This window comes from Hyla sarda, unplaced genomic scaffold (assembly GCF_029499605.1).
Source record: "Hyla sarda isolate aHylSar1 unplaced genomic scaffold, aHylSar1.hap1 scaffold_223, whole genome shotgun sequence".
Taxonomy (NCBI): Eukaryota; Metazoa; Chordata; class Amphibia; order Anura; family Hylidae; genus Hyla; species Hyla sarda.
The window spans coordinates 287761-303724 of NW_026608906.1; the positions used below are offsets into that span (position 1 = coordinate 287761).

General features: G+C 43.1%; 3 non-coding genes across 3 annotated transcripts; all 3 read right to left on the reverse strand.

Annotated features, from left to right (window-relative positions):
• Positions 1-1084: 1084 nt before the first annotated feature.
• On the reverse strand, positions 1085-1273 carry LOC130321058 (U2 spliceosomal RNA). Its single transcript, XR_008866854.1, has one exon. It is a non-coding gene; the product is annotated as a U2 spliceosomal RNA (small nuclear RNA).
• Positions 1274-8235: 6962 nt separating this feature from the next.
• LOC130321063 (U2 spliceosomal RNA) lies at positions 8236-8432 on the reverse strand. The gene has a single exon (XR_008866858.1). It is a non-coding gene; the product is annotated as a U2 spliceosomal RNA (small nuclear RNA).
• Positions 8433-15344: 6912 nt separating this feature from the next.
• On the reverse strand, positions 15345-15535 carry LOC130320972 (U2 spliceosomal RNA). The gene has a single exon (XR_008866780.1). It is a non-coding gene; the product is annotated as a U2 spliceosomal RNA (small nuclear RNA).
• Between the last annotated feature and the right edge of the window lie 429 nt (positions 15536-15964).

Consider the following 15964-nt stretch of genomic DNA (forward strand, 5'->3'; position numbering starts at 1 on the left):
ACGTTTTTCTCCTTTTCGCCTCTTTTCTGGGCGTATTATTCTTCTTTTTCTTCTTTTTTTTCGTCTAATGCATACCCCATCAGTGCAGCAATGCTTATTCAATACCGCCAGCAGATGGAGACACTGGGGGATAATTTTCTAAGGATTTATACTGATTTTTCCTGTCTGAATTTGTCGCACAGAAAGTTGCAGGCCAAATATGTGTGACATTTCTGCGACTTTAGCTTCTAGAGCATTTTTACAACATTATACATAGGTGCTGAATACATAAAAAGCGACTGTTCAGCGACAGACAAGTCGCATCGGCTGAAAGTAGGCCAGAATGTCAGTCCATGTTGGAGCAGGTTTAGATACAGTCTAAAGCATAGATCTCAAAGTCTGTGCACAGAATTTAGCAAGGGCCTCGCACCTTCTGATGCATCAGGTAGGTGCACAATAGCATAGCCTAACCCTCTGTACTTTGGTCTATATTGATGCGGGACATAGACAGCCAGCTGATGACCAATCCATTAGTGCAATGGATGGCTGGAAGCATTTGTCTTTGCCTTTGCAATACCACAGAAGCAATGCATGGTCAATGTACAGCAATGACACACCTGTGTGAACAGCCAGGAGACCTCCCCCCCCATGTTATGTTACATAGTTACATAGTTAGTACGGTCGAAAAAAGACATATGTCCATCACGTTCAACCAGGGAATTAAGGGGTAGGGGTGTGGCGCGATATTGGGGAAGGGATGAGATTTTATATTTCTTCATAAGCATTAATCTTATTTTGTCAATTAGGAACATTCAGCACCCACCCGCTATCAAGGCAGCTGCCTATCATGTCATGCCCTACCTGCACAGGTGTGCTGGCTACTCAAATGATCCAATTAAGGAGGCCATTTAGTCAGCAGCAGCAGAAGTCCTGTGCCTGGACGCTCCAACAGGGGCCAGACACAAGCAGAAGCAGCAGAAGCAGCAGCAGCACCACCTTTTGTTTTTTGGCTGCAGCAGCAGCAAGGCCCACAGGGCTGGCTAGCTGGCTAGCCAGCAAGCAGGTAGCAATGAAAGTAGGAATCTTTCTTTTTAACCCTGTAAGGGGGTGGTGCACTGTACCCGAAGATACTGCCATATCGGGTCAATGCATAGGGCGACGGAAGCAAGCTTCGAAATCGGCCCCCGTTCTCAAAAATCCATTTAATATATGGTCCCCAGATAGGGGACGTATCAGATATTAAACTGATAAGAACAGATTTTTTTTTTTTTTTTTTTTTTTTTTTATAAACCTTCAGGTTTAGACTAAACACCACTTAGATAACGCGTCATTTTTGACTCATGGTGAAGTCTAACTCATCATTAGGTCATTCTTTATTTGTTCAAAGCAAATTCAAAACAAATTCAAATACCATCACCATTACACCCTTACAACATGTCTCCACTTCAAAAATTTCCATATCCCCTCTGCATCTATTTCACCTAATTTCTTTTTATCACGTAAATAAACGGTGTACAACCTATCCAGAATCATTCTTAAACTTCCTTCCACAGTCACATCTTTTCTCTTAAACACATATAAATTTCTAACATCCCACAAGACTTCCTTCACAATCGCCAACAACACAAACAACACCCTTTCATTCTTTCTTCCAATCATACTAAGACCAAACATCACAACCTCATATGAGAACCTATTTATCCCAGTCAACTCCTTACACAACGGACCTATCCCTCTCCATACATTCTGAGCCATGTCACAATTCCAAATCACATGCATCACACTTTCAACCCCACTACAATCTTCCCTCGGACATATTTCACTCCTTCCAATACCTCTATTCCTTTGGAACTCTCTTACTGGTAGGGCTCCATGCAAACACTGCCATCCTATCTCTCTCTGTCTATTTGATATTCCATCTGTCATTAAACTCTTCCACACCTTAGACACATCCTGGCCTCTTACCATATTAATCGGACACTCCACCTCACTTGCGGCGACATACCCAAACACATTCTTCTTACTTTCAAACAACTCCTTTCTCACACCAATCAACCTATAACTCTCCAAAAACTTTTCCACATACAAATACCAACTCGGGCACACAAACGCATAAGGCACTCTCAAATCTCTCTCCAGCCAACCTAATTTGCATAACACACGCCCACCTAAATATCTCAACATACATGCAAAATTCTTTTCTCCTCTCATCATCCTTCTAACCGCAAACACCACATTCACCCCCAAATACACATCTAGATTTGGAAATCCCATTCCACCCTTACTACCATCCTTCATCACAACTTCTCTCCTCACTCTTTCCACTTTTGTACCCCAAAAAAACACAAACAAAATTCTTTTTAACTTCCTTAAAACCATATAACTTGGCGGAAACACTATTGCCACATACAATAAAATAGGCAATATTACACTTTTCACAACCAGCACTTTCCCAACCATAGACAAATCTCTCAACCTCCAAAGACTCAATTTTTTGGACACTCTCTTCTCTACATCATCCCAACTTTCTCTCCCATCCAATCTTTCATCCATTTTAACACCTAAAACCTGAATACCACCTTCAATATTCTTCATACCCACATCCTCACTTCCTTGCATACTACCAAAACATTTATACTCACTTTTGTCCCAATTCACCTTAAACCCAGACGCTCCACAAAACAATCCAACTAGTAACTTTGCCCTTCTCATAACAGCCACAGACTCTCCCAAAATACACACATCATCCATGTAGGCCAAAACTTTGACTTCTCTCCCACCACTCCCTGGAATTTTTAACCCTCTAACACACTTATCCCGCCGCAACATCTCTAATAATGGCTCCATAGCACATATAAAAGCCATAGGGGACAACGGACAACCCTGCCTTACACCAGAACATACTTTCACTTTCTCAGACATCCAACCATTTATCAAAACCTTACTATATACTCCATCATACAGCATCCTTACAACATTTACAAAATCACCCGGGAATCCCATTCTCACTAATACTCTAAACAAAAACCTATGTGACAGACGATCAAACGCCTTTTCAAAATCTATCGACATCACTCTAACCTCCTGTTTCCTACTCATACTATCCCATAACAAATCTCTCAACAAACACAAATTTTCATTTATTCTTCTCCCAGGCACTCCACACACTTGTTCTTCTCCAATCACCTGCTCAACCACATCTCTCATCCTATTTGTAATTATTTTAGCAAACACCTTATAATCTACATTCAACAAAGTTATCGGCCTCCAATTCCTCACATCATTCACATCACCTTTCTTATAAATCAACACAACCACTCCACTCTTCATACTTTCCACCATTCTCTCCTTCCTCCACATATACCTATACACTTCCACCAAATCATCCTTCACAACATCCCAAATCCAAGCATAAAATTCAACAGGCAACCCATCCTCTCCAGGCGTTTTATTTCTTGACATACTATCCACAGTCCTCTTCACTTCCTCCTCTCCAATCTCTCTCATCAGAGTCCCATATTCACTACCTTCCACCCTCTTATCAAGCACTCTCAACACTTCATCCTGCAAGTCCTCTTCACAATCTTTTACCGCATACAAGTCTTCATAAAAATTTTTAACCACTCCCAACACAGCTTTACCTTTAACCAGACAGCCATCATCATCATACACTCTTACCATATCCTCTCTCTTCCCAATAACTTTTTTAAAGAAATATCTCGAACATTTCTCATCTTTCTCTAACTTATCAAGTTTTGCTTGGTACATTAACTCTTTACCTTTCTCATTCAACCAATTTTTTAGATCACTCTTCACAACCTCAATCTGCTCACCCACACTCCAGCCATACTTCTTTAACTTATTGAGAAACACCAATCTTTTATTCAACCATTCATACTTCTTCTTCCTCCCAGCATTCCGCTTATATCCCTCTCTTTTAAAGAAAACTTTTGTTTGACCCTTAACCCATTCCCACCAACACAATATATCAGGAAAATCATTCTTTTTCTTACACCAACCCCTATACTTATTAACATATCTATCATACATTCCTTCCACTTCCAACAATTTAACATTTAATTTCCATACACCCCTCCCACTCACACAATCTGCATCCAATACTAACTCACAACACACATACTCATGATCTGAATATCCTACTTTTTCTTGCATATAATTCTTACATAACACACCCTTAGACACAAAACACATATCAAGTCTGGAACTATGACTTCCACTATCAGAATAATATGTATCTAACAAAGGACACACTCCACACGCTTCAGCCACATCCTTTAACTTAAAGTCACACACCATACTTTTAAGAATATTCCCAGATACATCCACATTCCCCTCAATTTCACAGTTGAAATCCCCCACCCACACCAAAGGTATTTTACCCGGCAGAAACCTCTTAATTACCTCCAACAACCCCACCCGCTCCTCCCTCCTTACCGGCGCATACACATTTATCAACCTAAATTTAACCCCCTGCACCTTAACCTCCACCATGATACACCTCCCCTCCTCTATTACCACATAACTACAAACTTCAAACTTAAAGCTCTTAAAAAGCACCCCTACCCCATCATTCCTATTATGCCCAGACACCGACCAAACAGCAGGACCATAAGCCCATTCTCCCTTCCCCGGAATATCATTTAGCCCACATTCCTGCAAACAAATAATGTCCGCTTTTTTCCCTGCCAAGTCCTCCAAAATTACTGTCCTTCTGACTTTACTTCTAAAGACTCTAACGTTTATAGAACCGACTAAAAAAGACATACCACCATCTTAACAACCCTAAGGAAGAATTTGACAGAAAAGAAGAAAGTTATTTAGGTAGCTTTCCTCAGCGGTGTGGGAGAAGCTTCTCCCGCAGAGCACGCATCCATGTCGCTCTCAGATAGCGGTTGATACCGATTGTCCGTAGCCACCAGCGTCGACTCCATCTGTCCACCAGAAAGCTTCCTGGCCGTCTTCTTGGGGGGACGAAAAAGATCAAAGTCATCCTCTCTCTCTCTATGTCTCTCCTCACGGTCTTCACCCTCAGAAGAAGACCACTCTTCAATTTGCGGCGACTCCTCAGCCGGGGGACTGGGAGCATCCTCAATCTCCCCTTCTTCCACTTGCACCGCCATTTGCTCCTCCTCCACCACCACTTGCTCCTCCACCACCTTCACTTGCTCCTCTACCACCACAGGACTCTGTACCTCTCCAATAATAACGCTCTCTCTTGCAGGAACCACTGCAGCCGCAGCTGCAGCTGCCCTCCTCCTCTCCACCATTTCCTCTTCCATTCTCCTCTCCTCCTCCCTCCTCTTCAACACTGGACAGTTCTTGTACACATGGCCAGCTTCCCCACATAGGTCACAGGTCCTCGGGTGTGGACATGCACCCGCCTCATGCCCCGGTTGCTTACAGTTCCTGCATTTCTTACTGCCAGGGCAGGCCTCCTTCACATGTCCAAACAATAGACAATTTCTACAGAAAGATGGCTGTCCGTAGTAATAGAGATAACCTCTGAAACCAGCAATGGTAAAGTTCGCCGGAGGGTGCTTAACGCCTCCAATGCAATCTCCATCAAGCCGCAACTTCACAAAGAACTTATACGTGCCATTAAATACACCAATGCTGCTTGTCTGCTTAGTACCACCAGCAATAGACTCACAATAGATGCTCAAGAAGTTCTTAATCATAGAGACATCAACAAACGGATTGTACATGTGGATAAACAAAGTCTTTGTCCCCATTTCAAAAAGGGGATAAAAGGACACATCCCGCAAAACCTCACTTCCACTGTTCCGTTTTAAGCACTCATAAAAGTTCTGGCAGTCAGCATCATATAAGAAGGACACGTCATAAATACCTTGGCGCTTGTTCTCCTGGACACAAAAGAGGTCGCTCAAGGAAAATCCTGCCAGTCGCTCCACAATGGTATGGCCGATGTATTCAATGCTATTTCTTAGACGATCCGCGGTTAGCACCTTGATGCGTACGGTCTTCTCCACTGCAGACATGTTGGATCCAGCCATCTTTCCAAATCTGTCGGTAACGAGTACCACAGTCTTGATCACCTACGCAGCTAGTCGCGGCGCAGTTCACTCGCACCCTCAGCGCCGACCGAGGCAATAAACCCCGATCTTAGCCAAAAGGCCGAGAAGCGATAACCGTGAAAGGGGCGGGCCCAACAAGGTCCCCTTCATGGGCACTATCACTGCTTGCTGTCAGGGAGGCTGCCAGACAATTTTCCATGCACACTCTGGGCTGGGGGGCAGTCAACCACCAGTACACACAGCAGAACCTAAACCCATACCATTATTGCTAAGCAGCAAGACAGGGGCCCATTGCACTCCCACGGGGCCTTTTTAAATGCAATCCATAACCCGGATTTGCCAGGAACCCTTCTTACTCCTCCTACTTGCATGTGACACTGGGCTTAGGATCTGCATAGGAAACACACACACAAGCACACACCTACCTTTGTTGCCTGCAGATGCCTCCTTGGCTGTCCCCAAACGGTATCAAACCAACACCCACGGGAAGCTGTAAGCATAGAGGACATGCCTGCACCCCATTGGACTTACCTGTGTGGGTTAAATCCGGGTTATTTGACAACCTATGGCGGTGATGGTTCTGCTCAGGCAGAGCAGTGCTGATGCTCCTCATAAAGCTGTCGCTGCTGTGAAGGTTCTAGGTGACATCACAAATCCCTTTGGTTACATACACAACAAAGCTGGGTTGTTGTTGTTTACACTCTGCAAGGCCTGTGGAAGTGAGTGACATCATAGCACTGTAGTTCTGAGGGTTCAAGATGGATGCAACAATCTCCTGTTGCTTCTATGAAGGCCGTAATAGACGACATCACCAAACAGCTCCATAGTCACATACACAGCAAAGGAGAGATGTTGTTTACACCTAGTGATGTCAGTGGTATTGAGTGACATCACAGCACAGTGCTAAGGCTCCTGGGCCTGGACACAGCAGCGGCTGCAATATCTCAACGGAGAATACGTTTATATATATGTGTGTGTGTGCGCGTATATATATATATATATATATATATATATATATATATATTTCTCCGCCGAAATCACTTTTAAACCCATTTCCACCTTTTTTTCCCTTCTCTTCCTCTTACTTTTTTTTCACGTTTTTTTACGTTTTTCTCCTTTTCGCCTCTTTTCTGGGCGTATTATTCTTCTTTTTCTTCTTTTTTTTCGTCTAATGCATACCCCATCAGTGCAGCAATGCTTATTCAATACCGCCAGCAGATGGAGACACTGGGGGATAATTTTCTAAGGATTTATACTGATTTTTCCTGTCTGAATTTGTCGCACAGAAAGTTGCAGGCCAAATATGTGTGACATTTCTGCGACTTTAGCTTCTAGAGCATTTTTACAACATTATACATAGGTGCTGAATACATAAAAAGCGACTGTTCAGCGACAGACAAGTCGCATCGGCTGAAAGTAGGCCAGAATGTCAGTCCATGTTGGAGCAGGTTTAGATACAGTCTAAAGCATAGATCTCAAAGTCTGTGCACAGAATTTAGCAAGGGCCTCGCACCTTCTGATGCATCAGGTAGGTGCACAATAGCATAGCCTAACCCTCTGTACTTTGGTCTATATTGATGCGGGACATAGACAGCCAGCTGATGACCAATCCATTAGTGCAATGGATGGCTGGAAGCATTTGTCTTTGCCTTTGCAATACCACAGAAGCAATGCATGGTCAATGTACAGCAATGACACACCTGTGTGAACAGCCACCAGGAGACCCCCCCCCCCCCCCCCCCCATGTTATGTTACATAGTTACATAGTTAGTACGGTCGAAAAAAGACATATGTCCATCACGTTCAACCAGGGAATTAAGGGGTAGGGGTGTGGCGCGATATTGGGGAAGGGATGAGATTTTATATTTCTTCATAAGCATTAATCTTATTTTGTCAATTAGGAACATTCAGCACCCACCCGCTATCAAGGCAGCTGCCTATCATGTCATGCCCTACCTGCACAGGTGTGCTGGCTACTCAAATGATCCAATTAAGGAGGCCATTTAGTCAGCAGCAGCAGAAGTCCTGTGCCTGGACGCTCCAACAGGGGCCAGACACAAGCAGAAGCAGCAGAAGCAGCAGCAGCACCACCTTTTGTTTTTTGGCTGCAGCAGCAGCAAGGCCCACAGGGCTGGCTAGCTGGCTAGCCAGCAAGCAGGTAGCAATGAAAGTAGGAATCTTTCTTTTTAACCCTGTAAGGGGGTGGTGCACTGTACCCGAAGATACTGCCATATCGGGTCAATGCATAGGGCGACGGAAGCAAGCTTCGAAATCGGCCCCCGTTCTCAAAAATCCATTTAATATATGGTCCCCAGATAGGGGACGTATCAGATATTAAACTGATAAGAACAGATTTTTTTTTTTTTTTTTTTTTTTTTTTTTTTTTTTTTAAACCTTCAGGTTTGGACATTAAAACATCAAAATCCAACTCCATACTTCGTCACTTAGACTTTCTGAAGTAAAGTCCAACTCATCATTAGGTCTTTCTTTTTATTTTCAATTTCAAACAAACATAAATACCATCACCAATTACAAACTTACAAGATATCTCCATTTCAAAAACTTCCATATCCCCTCAGCATCCTTATCCCCCAAATTCTTCCTATCACACAAATAAACAACATATAACCTATCTAGAATCATCTTAATACAACCCTCCACCGACACGTTTTTTCTTTTGAATACACATAAATTCCTAACATCCCAAAGTACTTCTTTAATAATGGCAAGCAACACAAAAAAAACCCTTTCCTTATCTCTCCCTACCATACTAAGTCCAAACATAGCCACATCATATGACATATACCTAATACCAGTCAATTCTTTAAACAGCAAACTCATCCCTTTCCACACACCTTGCGCCATTTCACAATTCCAAAATACATGCATCACACTCTCAATCCCATCACACCCATCTCTTGGACACCTCTCATACCTTCCAATCCCTCTATTTCTCTGAAATTCTCTTACCGGTAACGCACCATGCAAACTCTGCCATACTATCTCACGTTGTCTATTTGTTACTCCAACAGTCATTATACTCTTCCACACTCTCCCCACATCTACAGCTCTCACCATATTAATTGAACATTCAACTTCCTCTTTTTTAATGTACCCAATCATACTCTTTTTACTCACAAACACTTCTGGACCCACACCAATCAACCTATAATTCTCCAAAAATTTCACCACATATACATACCAACTAGGACACACAAAAGCATAAGGCACTCTCAAATCTCTTTCCAACCAACCCAATTTACATAACACACTGCCACCCAAATATCTCACCATACATGCACAACTCTTTTCACCTCCCATCATTCTTTTCAAAGCAAAAACAATATTCACACCCAGATACACATCAACATTCGGAAAGTCCATTCCTCCATTTTTACCATCTTTCATTACAATCTCTCTCTTAACTCTTTCCATCTTTGTACCCCACAAAAACACAAATAACATTCTTTTCACCTTTCGCAAAACCATATAACTTGGCGGAAACACAACAGCAACATATAACAGTATTGGCAAAATCACACTCTTCACTATCATAACCTTACCAACCATTGACAACTCTCTCAACCTCCAAAAATTCAATTTCTTTTGCACTCTCTTCCCCACATCCTCCCAACTATTTCTACCATCCAACCGTTCATCCATTTTCACCCCCAACACCTGAATAGGCCCTTCCACCCCTTCCATACCAACATCCTCACTCTGAGTCACACCACCAAAACATTTATATTCACTCTTTCCCCAATTGACCTTAAAACCAGACGCACCACAAAACAGACTTACCAATAACTTGGATCTTCTTACAGCCGCAACAGATTCACTTACCACACATACATCATCCATATAAGCCAACACTTTAACCTCTTTACCACGACCCCCCGGAACTCTCACACCTCTCACACATTTATCCTTACGCAATAATTCTAATAATGGTTCCATAGCACAAATAAAAGCAATAGGTGACAAGGGACATCCCTGTCTCACCCCTGAACATACTTTAATCTCCTCAGTCATCCATCCATTAATCAGAATCTTACTATACACTTCCTTATACAACATTCTCACAATATTCACAAAATCACCTGGAAACCCCATTTTAACTAGCACCTTAAACAAAAACCCATGCGACAAACGGTCAAAAGCTTTTTCAAAATCAATTGACAACACACGAACCACCTGCTTTCTACACATACCATCCCACAATATATCTCTCAACAAACACAAATTCTCACTAATTCTTCTTCCTGGCACACCACACACTTGCTCCTCCCCAATCACTTGCTCTATCACGTCCCTCATTCTATTTGTAATCAGCTTTGCAAATATTTTATAATCCACATTCAACAAAGTTATCGGCCTCCAATTCCTTACATCATTCACATCCCCTTTCTTATAAATCAAAACCACTATCCCACTCTTCATACTTTCCACCAATCTTCCATTAGCCCACATATACTTAAAGATACTCTCCATATCATCCTTCAGTACATCCCATAATTTCACATAAAACTCAGCCGGCAACCCATCCTCTCCAGGAGTCTTATTTTTAGCCATACTATCAACCGTCCTTTTAATTTCTTCCATTCCAATCTCTCTCATTAAACTCTCATACTCATTACAATCTACCTTCTTATCAATCACTTCCAGCACTTCCTCAGCCAAACCCCTATCACACTGTTTGACTGCATATAAGTCCTCATAAAACTCTTTCACCACATTCAGTACAGCTTTGCCTCTCACCAAACCACCATCCTTATCATACACACTCACTAAATCATCCTTTCTCCCAATCACTTTCTTAAAAAAAAATCTTGAACACTTTTCATCCTTCTCCAATTTGTCCACTTTTGCTCGGTACATTAACTCTTTTCCTCTTTCATTCAACCAATCCTTTATATCTCTTTTCACAGCATCAATCTTACCATCCACTCTCCATCCCTTCTTTTTCAACTTAATGAGAAACCCCAACCTTTTATTCAGCCATTCATACTTCTTTCTTTCCCTAGCTTTCCTTTTATAACCTTCCCTCTTGAAAAAAACCTTAGTTCTTTCTTTAACCCACTCCCACCAACACAATAAATCCAAAAATTCTTTTTTCTTCTCACACCATAACTTATACTTCTTAATATACCTATCATATACCTCCTTTTCATCCAACAGTTTCACATTAAGCTTCCAGTAACCCCTCCCACTTATGCAAATCTCATCCAACACCAAACCACAACTCACACGCTCATGATCAGAATAAATCACTCTCTCTTGCTTATACCACATACATCCTATCATTTTGGACACAAAACACATATCTAATCTTGACTCACTCCTTCCACTCTCAGCATGATATGTTGCTAACACAGGATTCACACCACACACTTCAACCACATCTCTTAACTTGAAATCACTCACCATACTCTTAAGCATATTTCCAGAAACATCCGCATCCCTCCCAATCTCACAGTTGAAATCACCTACTAACAACACTGGTTCCTTCCCAGACAAAAACCCCTTAATTATTTCAAACAAACCCACCCTCTCCTCCTTATTCACAGGTGCATAAACATTAATTAACTTAAACTTAAACCCATGTAACCCAACCTCCACCAACACACACCTTCCTTCCCTTAACACCATTTGACTACAAACTTTAAACTTATTATTCCTAAACAAAACCCCAACTCCATCATTTCTATTTACATTAGAGCAAGACCACACTGCTGGTCCATATCTCCACTCCTCCTTTTTTGGAGGAAAATCCAATCCACATTCCTGTAGACAAATTATGTCATTATTAGTTCCTGCCAATTCCTCCAGAATGGCCGCTCTTCTATTCTTATTTTTAAAGACTCTAACATTTGACAAACTAACCGAAAAAGACATATCTAATCAAATAACAACCCATAGGAAGAAAAAACCTAGAAGAGAGTTAATGAACTTTACGGCTCAGTGTCGAGGGAGAAGTTTCTTCTCCAATGCATTTATCCATTTCACCCTCAGATATTGCGGCAAAACGATTACTCGTCTCCACCACCGTCTGCTCCATCTTTTCACCACTGGCACCTCTCGCCGCCTTCCGTGGGGGACGAAAAAGATCTTCCTCTCTCTCTTTAGCACTTTCCTCTTCTGAATTCGACCATTCAACTTTTTGAGTGCCAGACACCTGAGGACTAGGCACCTCTTCAATTCTCACCTCCTCCTCCATCTCCTCTTCAATCTCCTCCTGCACCTTCTCTTCCACCACCGTTGCTTTCTCAATAATAGCAATCACACTCTTTTCTGCCATGTCTGCCTTTGCCTTTTCCCTTTTTTTAATTGCCAAATCTTTTCTGGCCTCTTTCTCCTTCTCCCTCTTAGCCACCTCCGGACAATTTCTATACACATGTCCAACAAGGCCACAAAGATCACAAGTTCTGGGCTGTGGACAAGCTCCCGCTTCATGCCCTGGCATTTTACAATTTCGGCACTTCTTATTACCTGGACAAGCCTCTTTAACATGTCCAAACAGCAAACAATCACGGCAAAACAATGGCTGGCCATAATAATAGACATAACCCCGGTTTCCAGCGATTGAAAAATTGGCCGGTGGGTGTTTCACTCCACCAATGCTCCCAGGATCCAGCTTCAGTTTTACAAAGAACTTCCATGTGCCGTTAAACACACCCAAACTACTAGTTTGCTTCACTCCCCCTTGGACACTTTCACAGTAGATACTTAGAAAGTTCTTAATCATATCCGGGTCTAAGAACGGATTGTACATATGTACAAACAGAGTCTTCACTCCCATCTCAAACAGAGGAAAAAACTTTACATTTTCCAAGACAGGGTTATTGGCATTTCTTTTCAAACATTCATAGAAGTTCTGGCAATCAGCTTCATAGATGAAGGACACATCATATATTCCTTGCTTCCTATTCTCTTGCACACAGAACAAACTATCCATGCCAAAACCACCCAATTTCTCCACAAGTTCATGTCCAATGTACTCAATCCGATTCTTACCCCGGTCAGAAGTTTCCACCACAAAACGTACAGTCTTCTCAATCGCAGGGAGGTATTCCTTTCCAGCCATTGTTCTTCTCTTGTCTGTCGATTCCACAGTAAGATCACCACTCCGGATTCCTGCTCAGCAGAACACCCGCACCCCTGACCCAGACCAAGTTTACACTTGATCGGAGCCAAAAGGCCGAGAAGCGATAACCGTGAAAGGGGCGGGCCCAACAAGGTCCCCTTCATGGGCACTATCACTGCTTGCTGTCAGGGAGGCTGCCAGACAATTTTCCATGCACACTCTGGGCTGGGGGGCAGTCAACCACCAGTACACACAGCAGAACCTAAACCCATACCATTATTGCTAAGCAGCAAGACAGGGGCCCATTGCACTCCCACGGGGCCTTTTTAAATGCAATCCATAACCCGGATTTGCCAGGAACCCTTCTTACTCCTCCTACTTGCATGTGACACTGGGCTTAGGATCTGCATAGGAAACACACACACAAGCACACACCTACCTTTGTTGCCTGCAGATGCCTCCTTGGCTGTCCCCAAACGGTATCAAACCAACACCCACGGGAAGCTGTAAGCATAGAGGACATGCCTGCACCCCATTGGACTTACCTGTGTGGGTTAAATCCGGGTTATTTGACAACCTATGGCGGTGATGGTTCTGCTCAGGCAGAGCAGTGCTGATGCTCCTCATAAAGCTGTCGCTGCTGTGAAGGTTCTAGGTGACATCACAAATCCCTTTGGTTACATACACAACAAAGCTGGGTTGTTGTTGTTTACACTCTGCAAGGCCTGTGGAAGTGAGTGACATCATAGCACTGTAGTTCTGAGGGTTCAAGATGGATGCAACAATCTCCTGTTGCTTCTATGAAGGCCGTAATAGACGACATCACCAAACAGCTCCATAGTCACATACACAGCAAAGGAGAGATGTTGTTTACACCTAGTGATGTCAGTGGTATTGAGTGACATCACAGCACAGTGCTAAGGCTCCTGGGCCTGGACACAGCAGCGGCTGCAATATCTCAACGGAGAATACGTTTATATCTATGTGTGTGTGTGCGCATGTATATATATATATATATATATATATATATATATATATATATATATATATATATATATATTTCTCCGCCGAAATCACTTTTAAACCCATTTCCACCTTTTTTTCCCTTCTCTTCCTCTTACTTTTTTTTCACGTTTTTTTACGTTTTTCTCCTTTTCGCCTCTTTTCTGGGCGTATTATTCTTCTTTTTCTTCTTTTTTTTCGTCTAATGCATACCCCATCAGTGCAGCAATGCTTATTCAATACCGCCAGCAGATGGAGACACTGGGGGATAATTTTCTAAGGATTTATACTGATTTTTCCTGTCTGAATTTGTCGCACAGAAAGTTGCAGGCCAAATATGTGTGACATTTCTGCGACTTTAGCTTCTAGAGCATTTTTACAACATTATACATAGGTGCTGAATACATAAAAAGCGACTGTTCAGCGACAGACAAGTCGCATCGGCTGAAAGTAGGCCAGAATGTCAGTCCATGTTGGAGCAGGTTTAGATACAGTCTAAAGCATAGATCTCAAAGTCTGTGCACAGAATTTAGCAAGGGCCTCGCACCTTCTGATGCATCAGGTAGGTGCACAATAGCATAGCCTAACCCTCTGTACTTTGGTCTATATTGATGCGGGACATAGACAGCCAGCTGATGACCAATCCATTAGTGCAATGGATGGCTGGAAGCATTTGTCTTTGCCTTTGCAATACCACAGAAGCAATGCATGGTCAATGTACAGCAATGACACACCTGTGTGAACAGCCAGGAGACCCCCCCCCCCCATGTTATGTTACATAGTTACATAGTTAGTACGGTCGAAAAAAGACATATGTCCATCACGTTCAACCAGGGAATTAAGGGGTAGGGGTGTGGCGCGATATTGGGGAAGGGATGAGATTTTATATTTCTTCATAAGCATTAATCTTATTTTGTCAATTAGGAACATTCAGCACCCACCCGCTATCAAGGCAGCTGCCTATCATGTCATGCCCTACCTGCACAGGTGTGCTGGCTACTCAAATGATCCAATTAAGGAGGCCATTTAGTCAGCAGCAGCAGAAGTCCTGTGCCTGGACGCTCCAACAGGGGCCAGACACAAGCAGAAGCAGCAGAAGCAGCAGCAGCACCACCTTTTGTTTTTTGGCTGCAGCAGCAGCAAGGCCCACAGGGCTGGCTAGCTGGCTAGCCAGCAAGCAGGTAGCAATGAAAGTAGGAATCTTTCTTTTTAACCCTGTAAGGGGGTGGTGCACTGTACCCGAAGATACTGCCATATCGGGTCAATGCATAGGGCGACGGAAGCAAGCTTCGAAATCGGCCCCCGTTCTCAAAAATCCATTTAATATATGGTCCCCAGATAGGGGACGTATCAGATATTAAACTGATAAGAACAGATACTACACTTGATCTTAGCCAAAAGGCCGAGAAGCGATAACCGTGAAAGGGGCGGGCCCAACAAGGTCCCCTTCATGGGCACTATCACTGCTTGCTGTCAGGGAGGCTGCCAGACAATTTTCCATGCACACTCTGGGCTGGGGGGCAGTCAACCACCAGTACACACAGCAGAACCTAAACCCATACCATTATTGCTAAGCAGCAAGACAGGGGCCCATTGCACTCCCACGGGGCCTTTTTAAATGCAATCCATAACCCGGATTTGCCAGGAACCCTTCTTACTCCTCCTACTTGCATGTGACACTGGGCTTAGGATCTGCATAGGAAACACACACACAAGCACACACCTACCTTTGTTGCCTGCAGATGCCTCCTTGGCTGTCCCCAAACGGTATCAAACCAACACCCACGGGAAGCTGTAAGCATAGAGGACATGCCTGCACCCCATTGGACTTACCTGTGTGGGT